Source organism: Pristiophorus japonicus, chromosome 7 (assembly GCF_044704955.1).
Source record: "Pristiophorus japonicus isolate sPriJap1 chromosome 7, sPriJap1.hap1, whole genome shotgun sequence".
Classification (NCBI taxonomy): domain Eukaryota; kingdom Metazoa; phylum Chordata; class Chondrichthyes; family Pristiophoridae; genus Pristiophorus; species Pristiophorus japonicus.
In genome coordinates this window covers 49,231,282-49,249,070 of record NC_091983.1, presented here as the reverse complement: position 1 = coordinate 49,249,070, position 17,789 = coordinate 49,231,282, and the positions used below count along the sequence as shown (strand labels likewise).

Genomic DNA, 17,789 nt, shown 5'->3' with positions numbered 1-17,789 from the left:
GGTACAGCAAGCAATTAAGAGAGAAAATTATATATTGGCCTTTATTACAAGAGGATTTGAGTATAAGAATAAAGACATCTTACTGCAATTATAGAGGGCCTTGGTGAGACCACAACTGGAGTATCGTGTACAGTTTTGGCCTCCTTACCGAAGGAAGGATATACTTGCCATGGAGGGAATGCAATGAAGGTTCATCAGACTGATTCCTGGGATGGGTGGAATTGTCCTATGAGGAGAGATTGAGTAGACTAGGCCTATATTCTCTCGAGAGGATGAGAGGCGATCTCATTCAAACATACACAATTCTTACAGGGCTTGACAGGATAGATGCAGGGAGGGTGTTTCCCCTGGCTGGGGAATCTAGAACCAGGAGTCACAGTCTCAGAATAAGAGGTCGGCCATTTAGGACTGAGATGAGGAGCGATTTCTTCACTCAGGAGGTTTTGAATGTTTGGAATTCCCTACCTCAGAGGGCTATGGAAGCTCAGTTGTTGACTATATTCAAGACAGAAATTGATAGATTTTTGGATATTAAGGAAATCAAAGGATATGGGGACAGTGCAGGCAGGTGGAGTTGAGGTAGAAGATCAGCCCTGATCTCATTGAATGACCTACTCCTGCTCGTATTTCTTATGTTCTTATGTGATCTCCAAAGGAGGTTGTAACACATCTGGGCACACCCCTGCAGCCAGACCTAGGGCCCAAATTTCCCCAACCCCTTTTTCCGGTGCACTAACACGAGATGTGCCGACTTTGTGCACTCAAACTGGCGCCAAAAAACTTACTGCGTATTCTGGCAGCTCTTCTGTGTCTCCCTGGTCCTGACCTGGCGTTTCTGTTTAAGTGGGGGGCAGAGCTGCAGCCCAGCACCGAAAACGGTGCTGGCAGCTGTGCGCATGCGCAGTGGAGTCTGCGCACATGCGCAGTAGCTCCTCGCCCTCCCTGCGCATCCCGATGCTCGCCGCCCCTATCCCGGGCCAAGTGGCCTGCCACTGTTATACTCATCAAATCTGTTTATTAGCTGCCCCACTATGGCGCTATAAGATTCGTGTTTGATGTTTTTGGGTCTTTTCTACTTTGGCCTTTGTAATTTAGATCACACTCAGTGGCTCTGATTTCTAGGTAAGTTTCTGATAGCGAGCTCAGGATAATGAACAGAAAGCTTTCTGTAAATTGCTGGATTTATTCTATGCCTCCACAGGAACTTTCTTCCATCTTTCAAAAGCAGCGGAGCATCACATCACACTTCATTTCAGAATTAACAAGTGAATTGATTGAATTAATTGAATAATATGTGAACATGTAACAGTAATATATCTACAGTTGATATGCTAACCTGCTCTTTAAAGGAAATGAATGAAAGGTCACCATCTATATGCTATGAATTTGTTGTTTACCTTTGTAAAAGTAGCTCCTCCCAGTGCGTCCCCAGCGCGCCCCGATGCTCGCCACCCCTATCCCGGGCTGAGTGGCCTGCTGCACAGGCCGGCCGCTGCCTTCCCGCCCCGTGACTCTCCGCCGCCTCCCACCCCCCCCCCCCCCCCAGCCCCCTGTGTCTCAGTTTAATATAGAAACTAGTTAATGTAACTCTTTGGTAAAAAGAACACTTGTTCAATCACATACTTTTCATGAAAAAATAGCAGTTTCTAGGATCTGTTTTGGCTAATATTGCTACTACACTTCCCTCCCCCCCCTCCCCCCACCCCCCATCTCTGGTTACCTGTGCTGATTTCTTAATTCACCGCAAGGTTTTTCTGAGCGGGCACATACGCTGGCCTAAGTTAGTTTGGAGTAACTTTTAGCTGGCCAAACTTGCTTAAATGGCCAAAACAGGCGTAAGTGGTTGGTAACGTCCCCCTTTGGAAAAAAAACGTAACTTAAAAAAAAAACCTAACTAACTCACTTACACTGGAGGAAAATAAATGGGGAGAATTGCGATTTTTATATTACTCAAAAAAAATCTAGTTGCTCCAAAAAAAACGAAGCACCTCCTGGGGAAACTTGGGCCCCTAGTCACTACTTCCAGTGTTGGCTGTTAGTGGTTATAAAGGTAACAACTGCACTGAACTTCGATACCCTTAGATTCTTCCAAGCAGCAGGAGGAGGTATCTACTAAATGCTCCAACTTGCAATGCATTGTTTCATCATGTTTGTCAGCGATGCTTTGTTTGTCCAGGCCAGTAAATTCATTTAGTTTCTCATAGATTAAAACATAACAACATGAGAGACCCTTTCTCCTTTACAATCTGTCCGGATTCCCCAAAGTACAGGCCATTATTGATTGCACACATATGCCCATATAGGTCCCAATTCCACCTCTTCACGAATAGAAAGAAATACCACTTGATGAATGTACAGCTTTTCTGTGAGTAAAGGTACAGAATACAGTAGGAGAATGTCTTTTACCCTGGCAGTTGCCATGATTCAATCATTTTATGACAATCTAGGGTGACCATTAGTTCAAGGGAAAGGAAGATTAAATGGATGACTACCGGAGACCAAAGCTATATGCTGCTTACCTCATTGAGAGACCATAGGCAAGACCTGAAGAGTGATATAATGAGGCACATGCTGCTAGTTCTTGGCATCCAAAAGGGGAGTTTGAGAAGCTTAGGTGGATTGGGGAAGTGCTATAGTACATCTCACCCAAGGTTTTCCAAAATATTGTTGCCTGATGCATCATTCACATTTTTATCCTGCAACAAGGCCTTGCCTTGAAGCAGGCACAAGAAGATAAGCGCAGAACAGAGGCAGAAAATAATCCCCACCAGGAGATCGAAGACTTCACAACAAACTGATCACTCATAGCCACAAGACACAACTCATAGTCTACTGCTATTAAATATGAATGTTTTGTATTGGCTAATTAAAAGTGGGAGTTACATAGTGATCCTTTTGTGCCTGGTTGTGACACAACAATATCATAAGAAAGAAATGAGCCAGAAAAGGCCATTCAACCCATCAAGTATGTTCCTTCCATTGACCATGTAAAATCCATCCTATTACAGACTTTGCTCAGCCTATGGGGGGAATTGTCTGAGTTTGCGGTGCTGGCAGAAAAGCTCACCCAGAGGCTGCATGCAACAGGAAGCACTGCCCACATAAATTTCCCATTAAAATGAATGGACGAAAAATCATGGGCAGCTTTATTTTTATTCGTTCTTAGGATGGTGGCATCGCTGGCAAGGCCAGCATTTATTACCCATCCCTAATTGCCCTTGAGAAGGAGGTGGTGAGCTGAATTCTTGAACAATTGCAGTCCATGTGGTGAAGGTACTCCCACAGTGCTGTTAGGGAGGGAGTTCTGGGATTTTGATCCAGCAACGATGAAGGAACGGCGCTATATGGGAGAGGAAGTTTGAGGCGATGGAGTTCCCATGCGTCTGCTGCCCTTGTCTTTCTAGGTGGTAAAGGTCGTGGGTTTCGGAGGTACTGTCCTGCCCTCCTGCGCCATGATCATATTGAATGGTGGTGCAGGCTCGAAGGGCCTACTCCCTGCACCTATTTTCTATGTTTCTATGTTTTCTGGTGCATGAAACACAAAAGGTTAGCATGCAGGTACAGCAAGTGATCAGGAAGGCCAATGGAATCTTGGCCTTTATTGCAAAGGGGATGGAGTTTAAAGCAGGGAAGTCTTGCTACAGTTATACAGGGTATTGGTGAGGCCACACCTGGAATATTGCGTACAGTTTTTGTTTCCATATTTACAAAAGGATACACTTGCTTTGGAGGCAGTTCAGTGAAGGTTCACTCGGTTGATTCCGAAGATAAGAGGGTTGACTTATGAGGAAAGGTTGAGTAGGTTGGGCCTCTACTCATTGGAATTCAGAAGAATGAGAGGTGATCTTATCGAAACGTATAAGATTATGAGGGGTCTTGACAAGGTGGATGCAGAGAAGATGTTTCCACTGATAGGGGAGACTAGAACTAGAGGGCATGATGTTAGAATAAGGGGCCGTCCATTTAAAAGTGAGATGAAGGGAAATTTCTTCTCTCAGAGGGTTGTAAATCTGTAGAATTCACTGCCTCAGAGAGCTGTGGAAGCTAGGACATTGAATAAATTTAAGACAGAGATAGACAGTTTCTTAACAGATAAGGGATTAAGGTGTTATGGGGAGCGGGCAGGGAAGTGGACCTCAGTCCATGATCGGATCAACCACGATCGTATTAAATGGCGCAGCAGGCTCGAGGGGCCGTATGCCCTACTCCTGCCCCTATTTCTTACGTTCTTATGTTCTAAGCCTTGGCGAGTTGCTGAGTGCTTCTTGTAGATGGTACACAGTGCAGCCACGGTGTGCCGGTGATGGAAGGAGTGAATGTTTAAGGTGGTAAATGGGGTGCCAATCAAGCGGGCTGCTTTGTCCTGGATGCTGTCGAGCTTCTTGAGTGTTGTTGCAGCTGCACTCATCCAGGCAAGTGGAGAGTATTCCATCACACTCCTGATTTGTATCTTGTAGATGGTGGAAAGTATTTGGGTAGTCAGCAGATGAGACACTCGCCGCAGAATACTCAGCCTCTGACCTGCACTTGTTGCCATAGTATTTATGTGGCTGGTCCAATTAAGTTTCTGGTTAATGGTGACCCCTAGGATGTTGATGTTGGGGGTTTTGGCAATGGTAATGCCTGTTGAATGTCAAGGGGCAGTGGTAAATGCTCTCTTGTTGGTGACAATTGTTGCCTGGCACTTGTGTGGCGCGAATGTTACTTGTCACTTATCAGTGCAAGCCTGAATATCCTCCAGGTCTTGCTGCATGCGGGCTTCAATTGCTTTATTATCTGAGGAGTTGTGAATGGAACTGAACACTGTGCAATCATCAGTGAACATCCCCACTTCTGGCTTTATGATAGACTGAAGGTCATTGATGAAGCAGCTGAAGATAGTTGGGCCGAGGACACTTCCCTGAGGAACTCCTGCAGCAATGTCCTGGGGCTGAGATAATTGACCTCCAACAACCACAACCATCTTCCTTTTTGCTAGGTGTGACTCCAGCCAGTGGAGAGTCTTTCCCCTGATTCCCATTGACTTCAATTTTACTAGCGCTTCTTGCTTCTTGATGTCACACTCGGTCAAATCCTGCCTTGATGCCAAGGGCAGTCATTCTCATCTCACCTCTGAAATTCAGCTCTTTTGTCCATGTTTGGACCAACGAGGTCTGGAGCTGAGTGGTCCTGATGGAACCCAAACTGAATATCGATGAGAAGGTTGTTGGTGAGTGAATGTCGCTTGATAGCACTGTCAACGACACCTTCCATCACTTTGCTGATGGATGATTGAGTGTAGACTGATGGGGCGGTAATTGACCAGATTGGATTTGTCTTTTTTTTTGTGGACAGAACATACCTTGGAAGTTTTCCACATTGTTCGGTAGATGCCAGTGTTGTAGCTGTACTGGAACAGCTTGGCTTGAGGTGTGGTTAGTTCTGGAGCATAATTCTTTAGCACGACAGCCAGAATATTGCCAGAGCCCATAGCCTTTGATGTTTCCAGTGCGCACAGCTGTTTCTTGATATCACGTAGAGTGAATTGAATTGGCTGAAGACTGGCATCTGTGATGGTGGGGTCCTCAGCAGGAGGCCGATATGGATCATGCACACTGCACTTCTGGCTGAAGATGGTTGCAAACCTTTCAGCCTTGTTTTTTGCACTAATGTGCTGGGCTCCACCATCATTAGGGATGGAGATATTCATGAAGCCTCCTCCTCCCATCAGTTCTTTAATAGTCTACCAATATTCATGACTGGATGTGGCAGGACTGCAGAGCTTTGATCTGATCCTTTGGTTGTGGGATCTCTTAGCCCTGTCTATAGCATTGTAAGAATTCGGCAAAAACACATGTTTGGATTAAGTTTTGGACTTTGCTTGGACATATTTTCTGTTACTGCAGAAGAGCAGAAAGCTGAAGTGGGACAGGTCCAAACTTGTCCCACAGGAATACACATCAGCTGGGCGGGGATGGGCCAATGGCTGAAAGCAGGAACATCATGTTTGATGGGCGCCTTTTGTCATATAATAGGAACCCATCTGTGAGACATTAAGTAAAGTGGCTGGTGCTCAGGCCATCGAACGACAAAGGAAATGATGTGGCTACCCAGACTTTGCGGAGTCAGATCCACAGGAAGAGGCCCAGTAACAAAGAGACAGGCTGGAGATGTGTCTTGCTTTTCAGTTGGACTACCTCAGGCAAACGGATAGTTGACTTTTGGCATGAGAAGAAGCTTTTTGCTAGTATAAGAGACGGCAGTTTGCAGCCATCTCTCTCTCTCTCTCCCCTCTTCTGTGCCTGCTTGCGTCGTTCAACGCACAAGGACTGAGCACTCTGTCTGAGACGGAAAAAAGAAACACCATCTACGAGCAAAGGGAGCCTCGCTATTTCGACTGGGAAGCTGACCTTGTTACTGGATTTGAATACCACAGATCGGTACAGACCCAAAAGATACACCTCACTGGGAGAAGCAGCGAGTAAGCCAGAGGTGTAATTGATGAGTATTTATCCCAGCCCACACATCTTTAAGACCACCGCATAGTGTGAAAGGGTGTCGTGTGTGCCATCCAAGCCTTAGGGGTTTAGTGGGGAGGTTTTCTGCAAGGATCATAGGCACATTTTGTTGGACAGATTTCAGAGGTGCACTTTTGAATCCGAGCAGGGGTGTTTTAGACGTGGGCACTTTGCATTAGGGGCCTGTTTAGTTGGGCCAGGGTGTGTGTTCTACTGTGTTTTGTTTGTTTTACATTACAAGGGTGTGATTTACTGGGTGCAGGTGTGTGCTTTAACTTGAATAAAAGTATTGTGACGGGTGAGACCGAAAGATCTGTCTATGACTGTATATTACTGTTCACGACTATAATTCCGGTGTCTAGAACTATTGTAAGAGGGGTGATTCAAAACCACGAAGGGCAAAACCACTTACAGAATCTGGTGACCGTGACAGGACTCCGGTATGAGTGAACAGACAGTTATGGAAGATCTCAAGGTCAAGAGATCGGCAATGGGGGATAGGATTTCCTCATACGTATTCGGTAAAGTTAATGTAACACAGCAGTGGGTGTTAGACCTGTTGCGGGCTGAGAGTCCAGAGGACAAAGCCACTGAGTGGATCGGGAGTAAGGAGCACAAAAAGGTGAAAGAAAAGGCTATTTGGCTCCTGTGTTTGCAGAAACAAGTCCAGCTGCTCAGGGAGCTGGTTGGTAAGCTTAAGGCAGAGCTCCAGGAGTCCGAGGAGCAGTCAGCCACAAGGGCCATAGTGGGGAACAGATTAATGGATGAGTTACGTGAGGAGAGGCAGGAAAGGCGTACTTAGGAGGAAACCTCCCGTAACACCAGAGAGTACCTGCAATGCCAGATCACCGAGGCTAAGCTCAAAGAGTGGGCTGTACGGGAGGAGAACGCCTGCTTAATGGATAAAGTTGATGGGCTGGAGGGGTAACTGAGAGATATTAAGACAGCTTACAGGGTAGCTAGCAGTAGGGGGTTTGAGAGTAGGAATCACGGGCCCTACCAAGAAAAAATCCAAAGCTTGACTCAAGCTCTTGCCAAAGCCAAAGGCATGGTTTGCTTGATGGCCCCGGGAGAAGCTCACGTGGACTGGGAAGAGGGAGGAGATGATAGCGAGAATTGGGGACAGGGTAGGGACGTCTGACCACCGCTTGAAGCGCTAAAGGGACCAATGTGGCCCATACGGCAGCAGAAGTTCAGCCCGCCCATAGACGGCGTGGGTCAGGGTGCGCTGCAAAGCGATTTTGAGGTTCCGTTCACCACCACGCAACTGCAGAATATGATCTCGGGGGTGCCCAAGTTAAAGAAAGAGGGGGAGCCATCAGTTCACTTCACCAAGGTGGACCATGTTGGGGGGGATTAACGGGTGTAGTGAGGCCAAGGCTCACAAGCTGTTGCTGTTTTCCCTGGATGGGAAACTGTATCAGGCCCGTTCCGCCGAAACAAAATGGGGACAGGGGACCACGGCCAGCTTAAAGGAGGAAATCCTGAGAGCCATGGGTCACACCCAGGTAGTCCTTTCTCTAGGGTTGGGAGGACACTGCAACTGGCAGGGGAAGCACCTCAGGCATTCGTGGACAGGCTCTGGCCCGTTTACGAAATGGCCACGGATGGGGTGCTCGACAGAGCACAGTTGCGGGGGGGGGGCCAAGAAACCATTGGCTCAGGACTCTCGTGGCAAACAGTTTATCACGAATAAGGGTAAAAGCGTAGGCCTAGTTTGAATCCGATGACCTCACGAATACGGAGGCCGGAGTGCTCCGTCACCTGAGCCTGGCCTTTAAAACTGGCTCAGAGGAGGAGATCAAACCAAGTAAGGGCAAGGTACATGAAATGAAGGCGAGTGAGGCTAGTAAAAAGGAATGGCATCAGGAAGGGGTTAGCGCAGGGAAGGCTATGACGTGTTTTGGGTGTGGGGAGACGGGACACTGGAGGAGAGACTGCCCGGCCCTGAGGAGGGGGCAAGGCAAAGGGGATCCTCCAGTGCCTAAGACAAAACCTGTCGCGGTGAAGGTACCAACCGCGGAACAATTTGATGTTCTGGTGGCCGCCCTTTGGATAGTTTGTGTGCCAGAGCAGGGAAGGGTAGACTCTGCCGTGAGCAGGGAAATCCTGACCACTCCGGTAATCCCATCACCCTGACTAGCACGCACCCAGCCCGAGTACCTGTGTTCGCTCAGGTATGATGTGTGGAATAGACCATGTGTGAGGATGGGGGTGGAGAAGGTAGAGGGGAAGTACTTGGTGGACACCGGAGCTTCGAGTACGGTAATCCATGCGAGGAACCCGACCGATCCACCCTGGTCCAGCAAGGTTCCATTCAGTCTCGTGGGGTTCACCAGGAGCGAACAGGTGGGGGCGATGTCCAGGCCGTTAGCCATAGATTTACGATCCCTCCACACCAGGTGGGAACGTGTACTAATAAAGTGGGAACAGCCAGGGTCAGGAGTCCTGGGGGCTGACTTTATATTAGCCCACAGGATTATAGTGGATCTGAGAAATCACTGCCTTTGGTGAGCAGTGGGTTCCGAAAACGACGAAGAAGTTGTACTAAGCCCAAGCAAAGGGGAAGGAAAAGGCAACATGTGTACCATGAAGCCGAAGGGGAGTTACGACCTAGAGCAATTGGTCGATAATACCCTGGCTAAGTACCAGGCGTATGTGAGGGACAACCTCGCATCGTTCGTCACACACAAGCACGACTGTGGTAGGGTGACAGGGATGGAAGTCCGAGTACAGGGGGACCCCATGTCACGGCCACAGAAGCAGTACAGTTTTCCCAGATAGGCAGAGGCCGACTTGGAGACAGCACTGGGATCCCTGGTAGTACAGGAAGTGTTGAGGCCCATAGCCACACACGTGAACTCGCCACTTTGGCTGCTTAGGAAACCGGACCAGTCATGCAGAGTCACCGCGGACTATCGGGTGCTCAACAAAAACATCGCAGCCTTCGCGCCCACAGTCATGGCTGGAGCTGATCTGATAGGGAGTATTCCAGCAACCGCAACCACATTTACGGTGCTGGACATTTCAAACGGGTTTTGGTCAATTCCCCTGAAACGGGAAGACTAGTACAAGTTTGCCTTCACCTTTAAGGGACAGCAGTATACATGGACATACCTTCCCCAGGGATTCCATAACAGCCCCTCCATATTCCACCAGTGTATGGCAGACACCTTAAAGGGTTTCAGCAGACCCCAGCAGTTGGTGCAGTATGTGGACGATTTTCTTTTGTTCTCCGATAAGGGGGAGGAGCACGGTCCGCTGCTGGCAGAGCTGCTGGAGCTGCTGAGAGAGACAGGGTTCAAGGTCAATCCTAAGAAAGCTCAGATCGGTCAGAGGGAAGTAAAATTCCTCGGGCTGACCATGAGGGCTGGGGAAAGGGCTATAGATGAGGCCAAACGGAAGGCGGTACAGGAGTTACCACCCTCATGACCGTGAAGGGGGTGAGATGCTTCCTGGGGCTCAAGGGGTACTGCAGGGATTTCATTGAGGATTACGTTGCCATGGCAGCTCCTCTGCTTTGGCTCCTCCGCAAGGGAGTGGGATGGGAGTGGGATGAGGACAGCACAGCAGCGTTTAATCACCTCAAGGGAGACCTGCAGATGGCACCCGCATGAGGGGCGATTAATGGTGGGGAGGATTTCTTTTTGGAAGTAGCAGCCAGCGGGTACAGTTTGAGCGTGGTGCTGCTTCAGAAGCAGCACGGCAAACTGAGGCCCATGGTGTACTCATCAAGAGTCCTCACGGATGTAGAACAGGGATATTCCAATTGAGAGAGGCATCTCCTAGCCACGCATTGGGCCGTAAAGCGCTCACAGCTCTTTACGGGATCATCCCTGATCATTCTACTAACCCACCACACCCCCACTCAGATGTTATTAGATGGGAGGACGGCACAGTGAGCAGTGCTCGCATTGCCTGCTGGACTTTATTGCTCTCACAAATGCATCTGAGAGTGCAAGGCCTAAGTGAGCCCAAGTTGGCCGCCAACATGATCTACCCAGGGACGGCCCACAAGGGTACAGTGGAAGGGGTATGGGACGTGGACATAGGATTCCGGGCCGGGTTACACCCAACGGGCCGCGAGATCTATGTCGACAGGGTCTAGTTCTGTAGTGTGAATGGGGAGCGTTTCACTTGGTGCAGGATTTATGACCCTACGGCTGGGATAGCAAGGGCCATTAAATTCCCGAGCACCCTGAGCGCCCAGCATGCTGAACTGTCGGCAGTGGTGTATGTCATTACCCACGCCGATGAGTTTCCCGGCCCCATACACCATCTGCTCGGATTCCATGTTTACGTGCAATTCGTGTACCGAATACTTGGCTATCTTGGCTCGTCGCGGTTTCACATCCACAGACGAGAAGCCCTTCGCAACAGCACCGTTGCTGAGAAACGACTTTGAGGCCACGGGGACCCCAGGATGTCATTACATCCACAAAGTAAAAGCTCACTCTAAGACAGAGTCCAGAGGCAAAGGCAACCAAAGGGCAGACAAGTTAGCAAAGGAGGGAGCCAGTGAAGGAGTTTTTTGGGATCAATATGGGTCCAGCCCAGTAGCAGCGATCCAGGACAAAGGGAGGACACCAGTGAGTGCAGGGGTAGCATTGTCCCCGGACTTGAGGCAAGTCCAGGCACAGGATCCCATCCTCAAGGTCGTCCTGGAGCAGCTAGGTAAGGGTGAGAAGGTAGAAGGTCCATTTGGGGTAGTGGGCATCACTGTAAAGGAGGGGATGCTCTTCAACGGGAATCGGTGGATAGTTCCCAAGGTGCACCAGAGAGAATTCCTCCAGTTGGTCCATGGGGGCCCAGGAGTAGTACATCCAGGGCCGGAGACTACCTGGCAAAGGGTAGAACAGGCAGGGTGGTGGCTGCAACCGAGGGAGGATATCCATGATTTTTCCACAGGCTGTCTGGTGTACGCAGCGAACAACCCCGATCCGCAACGTATTAAGGTTCCCATTGGGCACACGAGAAGGGTAGAGGGACCATGGCAGTTGGTACAGGTTGATTACATCGGCCCATTGCCCACCACAAAGGGGGGGTTACAAGGAATGTTTGGTCCTCGTAGGCGAGTTCTCCAAGTGGGTGGAAGCCTTCCCTTGCCAATCAGCCACGGCATTGGCGACGGCAAGGATTTTGGTAATGGAAGTGTTCTCCAGGTGGGGACTGCCACAGATCGTGGAGACCGACCAAGGGAGCTACTTCACGAGGCAAGTCATGCAGGCCACCTTGAAGGTTCTGGGGATAGAGGGTCAATGGCATGTGACTCACAACCCACAGTTGTCGGGGGTTGTGGAACGACTCCATTGGACCATCGAAGAAAGGCTGTGGAACGAAACAGGTTGTCCCTGAAAATGTGGGATGAGGTCCTGCTGTTAGTTTTGATGGAGGTCCGAGCCAGCCTCTCCAGGAGCACAGGGTATTCCCCGCATGAGCTTATGACCGGGAGGGTCATGCACATGTCCATGCATGTTCTGGCACCGGTTCTCACCGAAGATCAAGTGAGAGAAGTAAACCGGGATAAGTTTGTCAAGAATCTGTACGAGAGGTTGAAGGAGATTCATTGGCAGGCAGCCAGTAACATGGGGAAGCAGCACCGGAGTAATCGGTTGCTGCTCGAGCCCCAGAGAACGCACGAGTGGAAGGTAGGGGACCAGGTGATGGTCCGAAACTATGCTCGCGCAGGGACATTTGAGCCACTGTACATGGGACCTTATAGTATAGTGGATAAGGCAAGCCCCATGGTTTATGCGGTTAGACTTCCAAGGCGCACAAAGTGGCTCCATGTGAAGCAGTGTAAGTTGCTTAGCCTGGGGAAAGGATAAGGAAACATCAAAGTGCTGTAAATAGCATGGTGGACGCAGGTCTTCCTCCCATAGTTTGGGACAGCGAGGATCCCCTGGTGGGGGCTGTAAGAAGGAGCAGCAGGATCCCACGGCCAAGGGCACCGTGGGTGCCTCCTTACATGCTGACCAGGAGCCGTAAAAGACCCAGGCAAGAGGTGCCCGAGCGGGGCCACCCAGCGGCACGGGTGGTATTGTACATGGTTTTCTTTTAAAGTGTTTTGGTTGTAATGAAGCCAGACCTGTGGAGGTATACCCTCCCACAGCAAGGTGCTTGTTAGTTTTGTTTTGCAGGAAGCCGAGGACGGAATGGAGAAAGCCCTGAGACTGAGCCTGATTTGGATGCTGGCCAGAATGGGGCACAGCAGGAGAGGAGACACCAAGTGTCCTTCCTCTATGGGGGAACGGACTCACCATGACACAGTGGGGTAGGACAGGGGACACGGACGGGATGGCAGCCTACTTCCACGAGGGAAGGTGGCCAGGGCGGCTGGGGTTGAATTTGACAAAATACTCCAGCCACACTGGGTTCATATAAGGGGAGGCTTCCATACCGTGTCCCAGACTGAAGGTCACAGCCACACGGGTTGGGATGACCGAGGGCAAGCGCGTATGCTTGAAGTACAAAGGACACATCCCCCTGGGACGGTGATGGTGGCTCAGGAAATTGAGTCAGGACACGGGGAACCAGACAGCGGACTGGGAAAGGCTGGGGAACGATACCTACCGATAGATTACGGGGACACAGCGGGGAGTGGAAGTGTACTGAGACAAGTGGTGGAAGGAGGAACAGGGAATTTATGTGTGTATGTGGGGGTCAGAACAGATCTGCCCAGCAGATGTGTCGATTGCCTTTTTGAGGCAATGACAGGACGCTGGGGCTGGGATCAGATGGGATCGGAGTATGGACTCCTGTGTGATCCCAGACCCTTCCAACACAATAAATTCCACGGAGCTTGTCGCACACAAGAGGGAAGCCCCTGCCCACAGCCCCACCTGTACAGGCGACAGAAGTTAGGTGTTCCGCCACCACACCAGGCCCAGGGAATGATTTAGTTTTAGCCCCGACCAGGAAGGTTTTATTCCAGGGGGTGCATTATGTGGTCGCGTCAGTCATTTTAAACTTAACCGGGGTACATCTGCCCGAGTGGTGTCCAAAAAAGACTGAGCAGCTGTATGAGGCACTCATTAAAGAAATATTCCGCCAGTTCTTTGAACTCAGCTACGGGGATGTGAGTCGAGAAAAGTTGTACGACATGGGAGTGTACGATAACGTTGGTCCGGGGAGGCAGAGGCGAGGCGTGCTCAATGATGTCGCTACAGCTTTTAGCGTGGGTACATCTCTCGTCAAGACAAACCAGAACACAGGGGAGGAAATGAAAAGGATATATTCCCCACCCTTGGTTTGAATGTCGAAGATCCTCCGTGGGTCTGGATTTGCTTGCACATGCTTGTAATCGTACAGTTTCTCATTGTAATATATTTGTTGCAGCTGTCTTGCAAAAGGCGAAGCAAGGTGCTCCAAAGTCGGTGGGCTATATAGGGTTGGTTGGAGACCTTGATGTGTTTTCACCAGCGAATGTTTGATATTCCAGAAGGATTCTTGAAATATCATAGGGGCGACTGTAAGAATTCGGTGAAAACACATGTTTGGATTTAAGTTTTGGACTTTGCTTGGACATATTTTCTGTTACTGGAGAAGTGCAGACACCTGAAGTGGGACAGGTCCAAACATGTCCCACAGGAATACACATCAGCTGGGCGGGGATGGGTCAATGGCTGAAAGCAGGAACATCATGGTTGATGGGCGCCTTTTGTCATATAATGGGAGCCCATCAGTGAGACATTAAGTAAAGTGGCCGGTATTCAGGCCATCGAAAGACACAGGAAATGATGTGGCCACCCAGACTTTTCGGAGCTAGATCCACAGGAAGATGCCCAATAACAAAGAGACAGGCTGGAGATGTGTTTTGCTTTTCAGTTGAACTTTTGGCACGAGAAGAAGCTTTTTGCTAGTATAAGAGATGGCAGTTTGCAGCCATCTCTCTCTCTCTCCCCTCTTCTGCGCCTGCTTGCTTCGTTCAACGCACAAGGACTGAGCACTCCGTCTGGGACGGAAAAAAGAAACACCATCTATGAGCAAAGAGAGCCTCACTATTTCGACTGGGAAGCTGACCTTGTTACTGGATTTGAATACCACAGATCGGTACAGACCCAAAAGATACACCTCACTGGGAGAAGCAGCGAGTGAGCCAAAGGGGTAATTGGTGAGCATTTATCCTAGCCCACAAATCTTTAAGACCACCGCATAGTGTGAAATGGAGTCGTGTGCGCCATCCAAGCCTTAGGGGTTGAGTGGGGAGGTTTTCTGCAAGGATCATAGGCGTATGTACATTCTGTTGGACAGATTTCAGAGGTGCACTTTTGAATCTGAGCAGGGGTGTTTTAGACGTGTGTACTTTGCATCAAGGGCCTGTTTAAATGGGCCAGGGTGTGTGTTGTACTGTGTTTTGTTTGTTTTACATTACTAGAGTGTGTTTTACTGGTTGCAGGTGTGTGCTTTAACTTGAATACAAGCATTGTGACGGTTGAGACCGGAAGATCTATCTATGATTGTATATTACTGTTCACAACTATAATTCCGGTATCTATAACTGTTGTAAGAGGGGTGATTCGAAACCACCAGGGATAAAACCACTTACAGCATGCTGCTTCTGTTGTTTAGAATGCATGTAGTCCTGTGTTACAGCTTCCCTAGGTTGGCACCTCATTTTTAGGTATGCCTGATGCTGTTCCTGACATGCTCTTCTATACTCCTCCTTGAAGCAGGGTTGGTCGCCTGGCTTGATGGTAATGGCAGAGTGAGGGATATTCCGGGCCACGAGGTTACAGATTGTGGTGGAATACAATTCTTCTGCTGCTGATGGCTCATGGATGCCCAGATTTGAGCTGCTAGATCTGTTCTGAATCGATCCCCTTTAGTGCCACACAACATGATGGATGGTGTCCTCAGTGTGAAGATGTGCCTTCATCTCCACAAGGACTGTGCGATGGTGTCACACTTTCGTGTTAAAAATCACAATTTTTTAATTTTTAAGTGCAGCTGACTCGACAGAAAAGATCTAAGAATGCTGAAGTGAAAGACTCATCTACTAATTGCACAGTAATCTTACATGATACTTGTTCTCTCTAGTCTCACTAATAATCTCAGACCCTTATGAGGTCCTTTCCCAGCTCAGCCATGGCATATTTTTTTAGACCCTGCCACCGATTAATGACAATCAAATGACTTGATTATTTTCAGATTTATCGCAGTGGCTGTCTGAATTTTTGCCTTATTGCTTGGTGGTGAGAAGGGCCTTAGGTCAAACTACAGGCCATGATGTGGTCAGGGCTGAGTTGGAGGTGACCAATTGACCCTTGAAGCTACGTGACTGTGCGGCTGCGCAGTGCTCTGGAGCTCCTGCCCAGCCGGCTCACCAGCTTTTAATGGAAAAACGCGCATGCGCGGAATTTTGAATGGGCCGAGCAGCCTGCTAAGGTGGCTGTTCCCCCCCCCCAAAACATTTTTTTTTTTAGAGAGATCATTGGAGGTGACCTAGAGCTGAGATTCAAACCTCATGTCTTTTCCGTCACCAAGACTACTTACTTTAATCTCCCCAACATTTCCCAACTCTGCCCCAACTTCAGCCCCATCCCCACTGAAATCTTCATTGTTGTTAAAGGAGTGTGAAAATTTGTCACCCCCTAGACTTGATTTCTCCAATATCCTTGCTGGCCTCTCATCCGCCACTCTCCATAAAATTCAACTGGTTCAAAATGGAATCACCCGTATTCTGGTCCACTCATCCTTCAGCCAATCCTCAGGGTCTTATGCTGTCCCCCTGTCGCCAATGCGTTCAGTCTTACATTAATAACTGCATCCTTTGGTCTTTTCCCTCTGGCCTTTTGTGCTGCCCCCTTCCCTTTGCCCCACCATTGGTAATCAAGACTTCAGTCACATTGGCCCTACTCTCTTGAACTCTCTCCTTAAACCCTCTGCTTCCGTACATCTCTCAGCACCTTTAAAAACCCTCTCAAGCTTCTGGTCACTCCTTCTATCTCTCCCTCATCGCCTGCCGTCCATTCCTTTTATCAATTTTTTTCTTTCCTCTTTAAGGAGCTGGGGGACATTTATACTTTATTGTTGTTAAAGGTGTAGGAAAATTGGTTGCATTCCAGCAGTATCTGCACTTCATTGTCTGTGAGGTGCTTTGAGCTGTCCTGAGGTTGTAAAAGATGCTATATAAATGCAAGTTCTTTCCTTTCTTTCAGATGCTGACTGACTTGCTGTGCATTTACTGTTTTTGCTAAGTCTTATTTCTTGTACTCTTCACAATTTACACTTTGTATATTGCAGCTAATTTCATTTTATGGCTTTGTATGTGTTGTAATAAACTGTGTCCTTATCATCTATCTATCCCCTCCCACAAGAGTCTAAATGTCCTTCATCTGACCTTGTGCTGACTACTGGACCAACTTTTACTGATTTAGGTTATCGTTGTTGGAGCAGCACTTTCACAGAACTTGCAATCTTCTACTTTGGGCTGATAACTATGGCAACAGCTTGCAGATGAGGTAATTCAAAACTATTTTCAGTGCACACTGATCAAACCGAAATATTTGAAAGTGTCTCTGCAGTGACTTGGCACATCTGGTAAAGGTCTGAAGGTAAATTGTCCCTTCACTCAAAGCAGGTTGCATTCACTTTGGCTCATTTTTAGTTTAACAGATTCAAACATCTGATATTATATCATGAGATCAATCTATTGGCAAGGCTGCATATCACTAATCCAAGGTCGGAGATTTGGTAATTATGTAGCAGAAACAAAACTAGTGCTCATATTATGCTTTTTTCATAGAAATATGTCTATGCCATTGTCAAAAATCTTACAGAGGTTCTGCCATTGACATTGCTTCCAATAGGCTCCACAGATAATATTGGTTTAAAAACCAGAAATGACACCACCCCCCCCGCCCCCCCCCCCCCGTCCGCCCCCGTTCACTATAGGCTATAACCAGCTGCAAAAAATGGACTTAAACTCTTTATTGAATGTTACGCTATATACTTGTTTTATGTATCTGCGTGCGTTGTATGATCTAACATCTACTGTCAGGTAGCATGATTTGTAATCTGTGGAACTTTTTTTCACTGCCAAGTAACTGCCAACCAAGAAGTCACTGCAGTTGCTATTTGTGTAAAAAGTTCAAAAAATAACACTGTAGAGCTTTGAAAGTGAGTCTCACATAGTTGCCAAGTAAAAGAAGCTGGTAATTTTCAGTGTACTTTGCTTTTGTTTAGTCCTATTTGTTTTGCTCCAAAGTGCTTGATTAATCTGTATTAAGCTGGTTAATAATACAAGACTAGATATTTACCAGAATAGTGTGATCTAACAGCCTGTGTATA

The 17,789-nt window shown here is 48.3% G+C and overlaps 1 protein-coding gene across 1 annotated transcript in view; it reads right to left on the bottom strand.

Annotated features, from left to right (window-relative positions):
* The window catches only part of tpo (thyroid peroxidase), a 128,648-nt gene that overhangs the window by 13,677 nt on the left and 97,182 nt on the right, over nt 1-17,789 (bottom strand). The window lies entirely within an intron of this gene.